Source organism: Neophocaena asiaeorientalis, unplaced genomic scaffold (assembly GCF_003031525.2).
Source record: "Neophocaena asiaeorientalis asiaeorientalis breed wild unplaced genomic scaffold, Neophocaena_asiaeorientalis_V1.1 scaffold150, whole genome shotgun sequence".
NCBI classification, from domain to species: domain Eukaryota; kingdom Metazoa; phylum Chordata; class Mammalia; order Artiodactyla; family Phocoenidae; genus Neophocaena; species Neophocaena asiaeorientalis.
The window spans coordinates 1576708-1585382 of NW_020176571.1; the positions used below are offsets into that span (position 1 = coordinate 1576708).

The following is an 8675-nucleotide window of genomic DNA, read 5'->3' on the forward strand; positions in this document are numbered from 1 at the left end:
TTTTTTTTTTTTTTTTTTTTGTGGTACACGGGCCTCTCACTGTCGTGGCCTCTCCCGTTGCGGAGCACAGGCTCCGGACGCGCAGGCTCAGCGGCCATGGCTCACGGGCCCAGCCGCTCCGCGGCACGTGGGATCCTCCCGGACCGGGGCACGAACCCGTGTCCCCTGCATCGGCAGGCGGACTCTCAACCACTGCGCCACCAGGGAAGCCCTAACAAAAATTTTAAAAAAATACAGAGAGGCATCCAGACACACAGTCGTATAAGGACAGAGAGCGGATGGGAAAACAGGCCTGGATTCCCGTTTTTTGAGGCCTATGACATTTTGTCTGTCTGGAAAGACAGTAAAGCACAACATCCTAGAGATATTAAAAAAGAAAAGAAAGCGTAATCCTATTTTAAACTATTCACCTACAGCAAGACCTAAGCAACAGCACACTGTGTTTTACTAACGCGGTTCTAGCCCTTCACACTTGGGACTCCAGACACACCTGCTCTACATCCCTGAGGCCTCATGGAGACGATGAAGGGCTGAACCACATAAGCCGTAAAGTCCTTTCCAGCCCTCACAGCCCTGGCATCTACTGACCAGTCCACCAATCCAGTTAAATTGGTTTATTAAGTCTATTAGGCAATTTATTATGCTTTAAAAATAGTCTAAAAAATTTCCAACCTTTCATGAAGGTAAAGCCTAATAAAACAGTAAAGTGGGGCTTCCCTGCTGGCGCAGTGGTCGAGAGTCCGCCTGCCGATGCGGGGGACACGGGTTCATGCCCCAGTCAGGGAGGATCCCACATGCCACGGAGCGGCTAGGCCCGTGAGCCGTGGCCGCTGAGCCTTTTTGTCCGGAGCCTGTGCTCCGCAATGGGAGAGGCCGCGACAGTGAGAGGCCCGCGTACCGCAAAACAAACAAACAAACACTGAAGTAATTTTTAGTTCTGAATAATAAAAGTTAATTAAGATGATTGGATAGTGTCATTTAAAAAAAAATCTCATCTTGTGATAGGTAAAAAATATTATCTCATTTTGGGCTTCCCTGGTGGCGCAGTGGTTAAGAATCTGCCTGCCAAGGCAGGGGACACAGTTTCGAGCCCTGGTCTGGGAAGATCCCACATGCCGCGGAGCAACTAAGCCCGTGCGCCACAGCTACTGAGCCTGCACTCTAGAGCCCGTGCGTCACAACTGCTGAGCCTGCAGTCTAGAGCCTGCGAGCCACAACTACTGAGCCCGCAAACCACAACTACTGAGCCCGCATGCCACAACTACTGAAGCCCGCACGCCTAGAGCCCGTGCTCCGCAACGAGAAGCCACCGCGATGAGAAGCTCACGCACCGCAACGAAGAGTAGCCCCCGCTCGCTGCAGCTAGAGAAAGCCCGTGTGCAGCAACGAAGACCCAACACAGCCAAAAATAAATAAATAAATAGATAAATAAATTTATTTTTAAAAGTACTATTTCGTTTTAAACTGCATTTCTTTGATTATTCACAAGGGCAGACGCGTTTAGATGATTCTTGGGCATTTGTATTTCCTCTTTCATATGTCATTTAGTTTTAAGACGAGAACACCTCAGCAGGACCACATCTTTCAGCCAGCGGCCAACGGAGGGAGGCCAGAGGATCCTGCCCAGAACTGTCACCAGCTCTGGGGACAGAAGTGTAGGACTCCTCGCCTTGGTTCAGCTCTGTATCTCTGAACACACACCTGACTTTCATTATGTGTTAAATGCAATGGAAGCACAGCATCGGCGGTGAGCGGGGGTCCATATTTATTCTCTTTCTGTGACAGCCACATCCAACGAAAGAGAAAAACAGGGTTACAAATTCCACCCAGGATCTGGAAAGCCAGTTGGGCTGCTGGAGCTTCTGTCTCCTTCTCCATGAATAAACATTCTACAGAGAAGCCCTGAACAAACAATGCCTCTAATCGTGTGTGAGGCAGATAGGTCCCCAAACTCCACTAGCCAAGTGACACTGGCTTTGCCTGGCGGACTCTAGCCCAAAAACGTGTTTTTGCCAAAGAAACCCTGTGACTCTGTAACTGGATATGGGCTGAAGTCACTCAGAGGGCGGAAGTGTTGAATCAGGGGGCATTTTTTGGCTCTGCTGCTTTCCCCAAGCTAACCATGCTCTGTGGCCACAGCCCTGTCCCAACATCACCCGCTGGGTTCCACCAGCAAAATAAAACAAGACTGTGGGTTTCAAAAGCAGTTAGAACTTTCGTTTACAAAAACGGATTGAAGTGCCCACCACCGCCGCAGCAGCAGATCTACTAAAATTGGAAAGACACAGAGAAGATCTATATCTTCTGTACGTACCTTAGGTACTAGCATGGCCTCAGCAAGGGTGATGCAAATTTGTGACAAGGTTCCTATTTTATATGTCGGTTATACCTCAGTAAAAAAGCAGATTTAAAAGAGAGGAAACTTCTAATGAGGACCCTCATTAGATGGGTCTCACGCCCAGTAGCCAGTGCCCCCAAGTTCAAGTCCAGGACACATAGGCAGGGGCCTTCTTGCTCCTCTGCAAAGGGCCTCACCCTTGCAGATGCCACCATGTGGGGTGTCAGGGACCGGCAGGCCAGCTGGGTCTGGCGCTCTGACGTGTGTCACGGCTTTCCCGTGGTGCCCTTGTCCTCCTTGTGGCACAGAGCGGCTGCATCCCCTGCCCCGCAGAAAGGCTTGTGTTTTTCACCCACAGGAATGTGAACACGAATCCCGATGAAAATTTCCAGCTTAAAATGGCCGGACCCCTAGGAAAATCTCAGTGATAAAAGGTACTCGTGTTTGTGTCAAGAGAAACCACAGACCCAACCTGAAAAGCCAGTATCGACAACCAAAATGACAATGGAAAACCGCACAGCAGAACCCAGCAAGTATAATGTGACCCGACTGGGCTCCATAGGGAACAGCGTGGAGCACGGTATGGCAACGATGAAATGACTGTATTTTTCCAACATTAAGGAAACATCCTCAAAGATGGAGGCAGACCTAAAAAGGTCTGTGCGTTCTCTGTCCCACTTCCTGGCCAGTCCCGGGGTGCTGCCCATGACACAGAGTCTCTGATCTAGGCTTTAAAAAACAGCTTCCTTCTCCCTGTCTCTCTCACTCTACTCCCCACCCGCAACACAGATTAACCAAAGAGAAGTGATCAGACTGAAAGAGTATTTATCGAGTGCCAACTGCATACACTGTGCCAGGGGCTTCGGGATGTGGCTGAGCAGAAAGACAAACTCCCTGCCCTAGTTGAGCAAGTGCAGCCAGGCCAGAAAGGTCCAGGGAGGGTGTGGCAGTTACTGGGCAAGGGTGGCCGCAGGGCTGCGGGTTAGGGTTAAGGCAAAGTGCCCGGCCCTTTTCAATTCCGGCTGCCGCAGAATCTCTACCTGTTTGACTGGCCCGTTGAACAAACAGAAGTTGTGATTGTTTGTACGCAGAGAAGTAAACCTCCCTTGACCTGTTACGCCCCCTCTGACTTAAACAAACAAACAGCTTTAAAAAAACAAAAACTGAAACAGACTATACATAGAGTAAAATACACAGATCTTAAATACACAGCTTGATGAATATTGACATTTGTCTCCGCCCATGAAACCACCACCCCGATCCAGGTGCATCTAACCACGAAGCGAACCAAACTGGTATATGCTACAGAAAAATGCAGAATAGAATCTGCTGGATCTCTGATACGCCTTTTTAAAGTTGTTTTATTGCTGTTGCTGATTTGATGTTGATGTTTAGAGATAGTTTACTCTTTTTTTGGGAGGGGAGGGAGTGGGGTAGGTCCACTCAAGCAGGAGCTAGGAAACATTCTCCTGACGGGCACTCACCCAGGATGGGATACTCTGCTTGTTTAATGTTTCAGGATCCCTAACATCTAAGAAATGTTTAAGAAAACATTCAGGCTCCCAACTAATGCTGCCATGTATTTGCATCCTTCCTGTTTAGAAAGGGGTGTGAAGCAGCTCAACTTTCAGATAGAATCTGGGTGCTTTCTCTCGTAGAACACCGCAGACTTAATCCCTCCAGCCTTTTATTTTTAAAAATTTTTTGCGAGCCATTGCTTTTCCTGGGAGAATAGCAAATGACAGAAGATATTATTTTCAGGTCTTCAACTCTCCCTTTTCCAGCTTTGTCTTAGAATTTAAATGAACAGAATAAAAAAAAATTGTTTTTAAGGAAAAACAAAACAGAGAATTCCCTGGCGGTCCAGTGGTTAGGACTCAGCACTCTCACTGCTGGGGGCCTGGGTTTGATCCCTGGTCGCAGAACTAAGTTCCCACAAGACCAAGTCATACATCGTGGCCGGGGAGGCGGAAAAAAAAAAGCAAAGCAAAACAGAACAAACACCTCCCACCCTCAGTGTGGAACACGATCCATGCATCAGAATGGAACACCGGCTCTCTCCCAGAGCCAAGGATAATTTAAGATGATCTAATTTAAACCACGGGATTCTTTGTTGTTTTTTTTGTTTCAAATTGAAGTATAGTTGATTTACAATATTGCGTTAGTTTCAGGTGTACGGTATAATGACTGAGTATTTTTGCAGATTATACTCTACTATACGTTATTACAAGATAATGGGTATAATTCCCTGTGCCGTACAATATATCCTTGTTGCTTCTCTAGTTTATGTTGGTTTGGCCAAAAAGTTCGTTCGGGTTTTTCCATAAGATGTTCCAGAAAAACCCAGACAAATTCTTTGGCTAATCAATATATAGTCGTTTGTTAATCCCATACCTCTAATTTGTTCCCTCCCCTCTTCAACCATGAGATTCCTTATGGTGGTTAAGGATTAACAAATGCTCAAATCTTAAGCACTTCCTATCTTATACTATAGAACACAGAAAAATATTAGCATATGAATTCACATAGTAGCCACGGCGTTCCGTCGGTGTAGATCCCTTACAGGGTGTTTGTAGTAAATGCTACGTTTATATGGAACATTATGATGGGCGCGTAGTAGCCTAAGGAAGCAGACGGGCCGTTTCTAACGTGAAGCACCGCACAGGCGCTGCTGAGGTCACAGCGCAGCTCACTCACTTCCGCTCTGCCTGCTAGGACAGCTTCTTAGCTTACGTATTATTTTTCAAAGTATGTCAAACTTTTAACATCTATATATAAAATTGGGAGAATGGAGAACCAGGCAAAAAGGGGATCCCAAAGGTGGGGATTCCCGTTTCCCCACAGCACTTTTTCTTTTAAGATACTTTATAATTTATTTCTTATTTCTTTATTTTTCCGCCCTCCACCCAGCACTTTTAACAGCCGCTCCCACCGTCACTCTGTTTGGAGTGGCTGCTTTTCCTCGCCTGCTGCGGTTTGTCAATTAGCATCCCCATCACTTAGTGCCACAAGTGAGCCCGTGTCTGTGGACTTCTGCCCACGTCTGATTATCCTTCCAGACGCACAGAGTTTTACTGAAACATCGTACAAAGGCAAGCCTGCGTGCGGGGTTCCCAGAAGCTGTGCGGGCCCAGGAAAGACCCCATGACTTTGAGAAGGTCACTTCTCATTTTCCGCCTTGTTTTCTCCACTTGTAAAACCCGGCGCTGTCCTCACACGTCCTCGCGGCGCCTTTGAAGCTTCAAAGGGAAGAATCGTCCAATCTCTAGGTTTCCCTCTTCTTCCCAAATGCTGACGGCTTTAGTCCCCGCAACCAACTAAATCAAGGAATTCTTTTTTTTTTTTTGCGGTACGCGGGCCTCTCACTGTTGTGGCCTCTCCCGTTGCGGAGCACAGGCTCCGGACGCGCAGGCTCAGCGGCCATGGCTCACGGGCCCAGCCGCTCCGCAGCATGTGGGATCTTCCCGGACCAGGGCACGAACCTGCGTCCCCCGCATCGGCAGGCGGACTCCCAACCACTGCGCCGCCAGGGAAGCCCAATCAAGGAATTCTTGATGGTCCACAGCAGGCATGGACAACTTGAAAGAGTTACCTGAACTTTTCGGCTTTAAACAGTACGTTTAAACAGTACTGTTTAAAAATAAACAGCAAACAACAAACAAAGAACCTCACTGAGTTCAGAGCTAAGACAAATTTTTCCAGCTTTAGGGACAGTGTGGACAGGGTTTCCGTGCTGTGTTCATGCCTTGACACAGGGGGGAAGCCATGCTTGGAGTTAGCGGCCTCTTTGGGAACGACTGGCAATCACGAAAGCTGCGGATCCCATGATGTAAAGATGGGATTTTGATCTCCAACTATCTTCTCTGGGGTGTGAAGGGTTAACACCAGCAAGGTGAGATTTTTGCTTTTGTATCCCTTGAGTTTCTGGCTGTCTTTTTTAAAACATTTAACCCCATCCTCTTGGCAGAAAAGGGGACCTGGCTGTGAACTCGGCATCAGGGCCGACCCTTAGTCCTCCTCTGGGTCTGACATGATGTAAGAAATGTAAATGCTCTGGTTCATCCAAATAGGGCTTTTTTCCAGCAAAGCCTGGGTCAGTGCCAGCACCCTTCCAGCAGGGAATAACCTTCAAACTCCGGCCCCGTAAGGCTGCAGACAGCAGAGTCCCAGGCCCGATATGGAGTTTACAAAGCAGTTCTGAGTAGGATGGATCTTAATCCCCTCCCTGCCTTTGAAATATTTATCAAGATATGACAGACCTACGAAGATCCCGACAAAAGTGACCTTTCCCGGCAGAGAGAACATAGCCTCAGGCCGGGGAGAAGAAGTCAAGCCAGCTGTCCACCCAGGTGGTGAGAGTTCGGAATTTACTCAGCCCTTGTGAGTCCCACGGCCTATGCCTACTTCCCTTGGAAAAGAGAACTGAAACTGGTTAAAAATAGCTCTTCTCCAACCCCACCAGCCCTCTGCACTGAAGCTCCCCAGAGAGCCCGGGGTGCAGCACCCACGCTCACAAACAAGAAACAGCGCTCGGTAAAGATGGATGCATGCTCTGTTTCTGTAAATAAGTTCATTTATATCATTTTTTTAGATTCCACATATAAGTGATATCATACAATATTTGTCTTTCTCTTTCTGACTTACTTCACTTAATATGATAACCTCTAGGTCCATCCATGTTGCTGTGGAAATAGACTCACAGACACAGAAAACAAACATAGGGTTACCAGAGGGGGTGGGGGGAGGATAAATTAGGAGCTTGGGATGAACAGATACACACTACTATGTATAAAACAGATAAACAACAGAGACCTGCTCTATGGCACAGGGAACTACATCCAATGTCCTGTAATAACCTGTAATGGAAAAGAATCTGAAAAAGAATAGATACATATTGTGTACATATATGTGTACGTATATACATAGATATGTGTGTATGTACATATAGCTGAATCACTTTGCTGTACATCTGAAACGACATTGTAAATCAACTACACCTCCATTAAAAATAAAAGGTTAAAAAACCTGATGCGTGGGAGCCCCTCCTCTCTCCAGATGTTCTGCCTTTCCCACCTCCGCCTTCTCTGCAGGAGTAAACTAATCCTTATTCCCAGAGCACTTTGCCCTCTTCTGATCCTGCCCTTCTCTCCTTGCTCTTGGCCACACTCCTCTTTTCCCAGCACTGCCCCCCTGCAGCCCCCCCAAGTTCCCTGAGGGTCTGCTCACCCAGAGGTCACCTGCACCTAGAGGAAGGGGCTGTTCCTCGGATAAAGGGCTAATACGGAAGTAACCACTAGAGGGTGACATAATTACACACAAGCGGCTTCCTGGGGCCTGAGTGAGGCCAGAGGCGGCCAGGCGTCCCGCTGGAGGCCCGGAGATGGAGCCAGGCGTGAACACGTCACCCCAGTGAGCACACTCACAGTGGTGCCCGCAGGCTCCGCCCTTGCGGTCTCTGTGTCTCATACACACACACAGACCCACTTTGGCCGTCTACCAACCAGGGCCTTAGGTGTTGCACACGGAAGCCACCCCTCGTCATGGCCCGTTACTGTTCATGGCGGGTCAGCATCTCGGCCACCAGCAGCTGCTGCTTTCACGGCCACTCCTTGTTTGGTGTCTTACAGCAACTGCGCCCTAGCCAGCTGCGGTGACAAACTTAACATGCACCTCAGGGCAGCGAAGCAGTGATTTAGAAAGTGGCTCTAGGTCTAGACCATGGCGTTGAAATCCCGGTTCTGTGGGCCGGATGGTCTTGAGCACTTACCTCTGTGCCGTGGTTTCCCCACCAGGAAACAGAGGTAGTAATGGAACCTACTTCACAGTCACGTAGGTGGATCTATGGGAGGAAGACCTGAGTCATACTCGTAAAGACCGTCAAAGAATGTCTAACACATAATAAATGTGCGATACATAGCTGGTATTCTGGGGACTTCCCTGGCGGTCCAGTGGCTAAGACTCCCCGCTTCCACTGCAAGGGGCCTGGGTTTGATCCCTGGCTGCGGAGCTAAGATTCTGCATGCTGCGTGGTGCAGCCAAAAAGAGAAAAAAAAAAAAAATCAGCTATTTTGCCGATGGCCAGGAGCCGTACTCGGAGGTTCCGTGCATTATCCCGTTCAACCCTCACAAAGCTCCCAAGATAAGAACATCACTAGTCCTACTTTACAGACGAGAAAACCGAGTCTCCAAGTGATGAAATGGCTCGTCCAAAGTCACAGAGCTGGTAAGTGATGAAGTCAAGGTTTTGACCCCAAATCTGTCTGACTAAAAACCCACGTTCTATCACTACCTCACGGGGAAAACTTCGGACTTCACACCAGAGACTCAAAGGCAAAAG

The 8675-nt window shown here is 48.2% G+C and overlaps 1 pseudogene; it reads left to right on the forward strand.

The window, feature by feature from the left end:
* Window positions 1-2248: 2248 nt before the first annotated feature.
* Window positions 2249-2375, forward strand: LOC112391969 (uncharacterized; annotated as a pseudogene).
* The last annotated feature ends 6300 nt before the right edge of the window (window positions 2376-8675 follow it).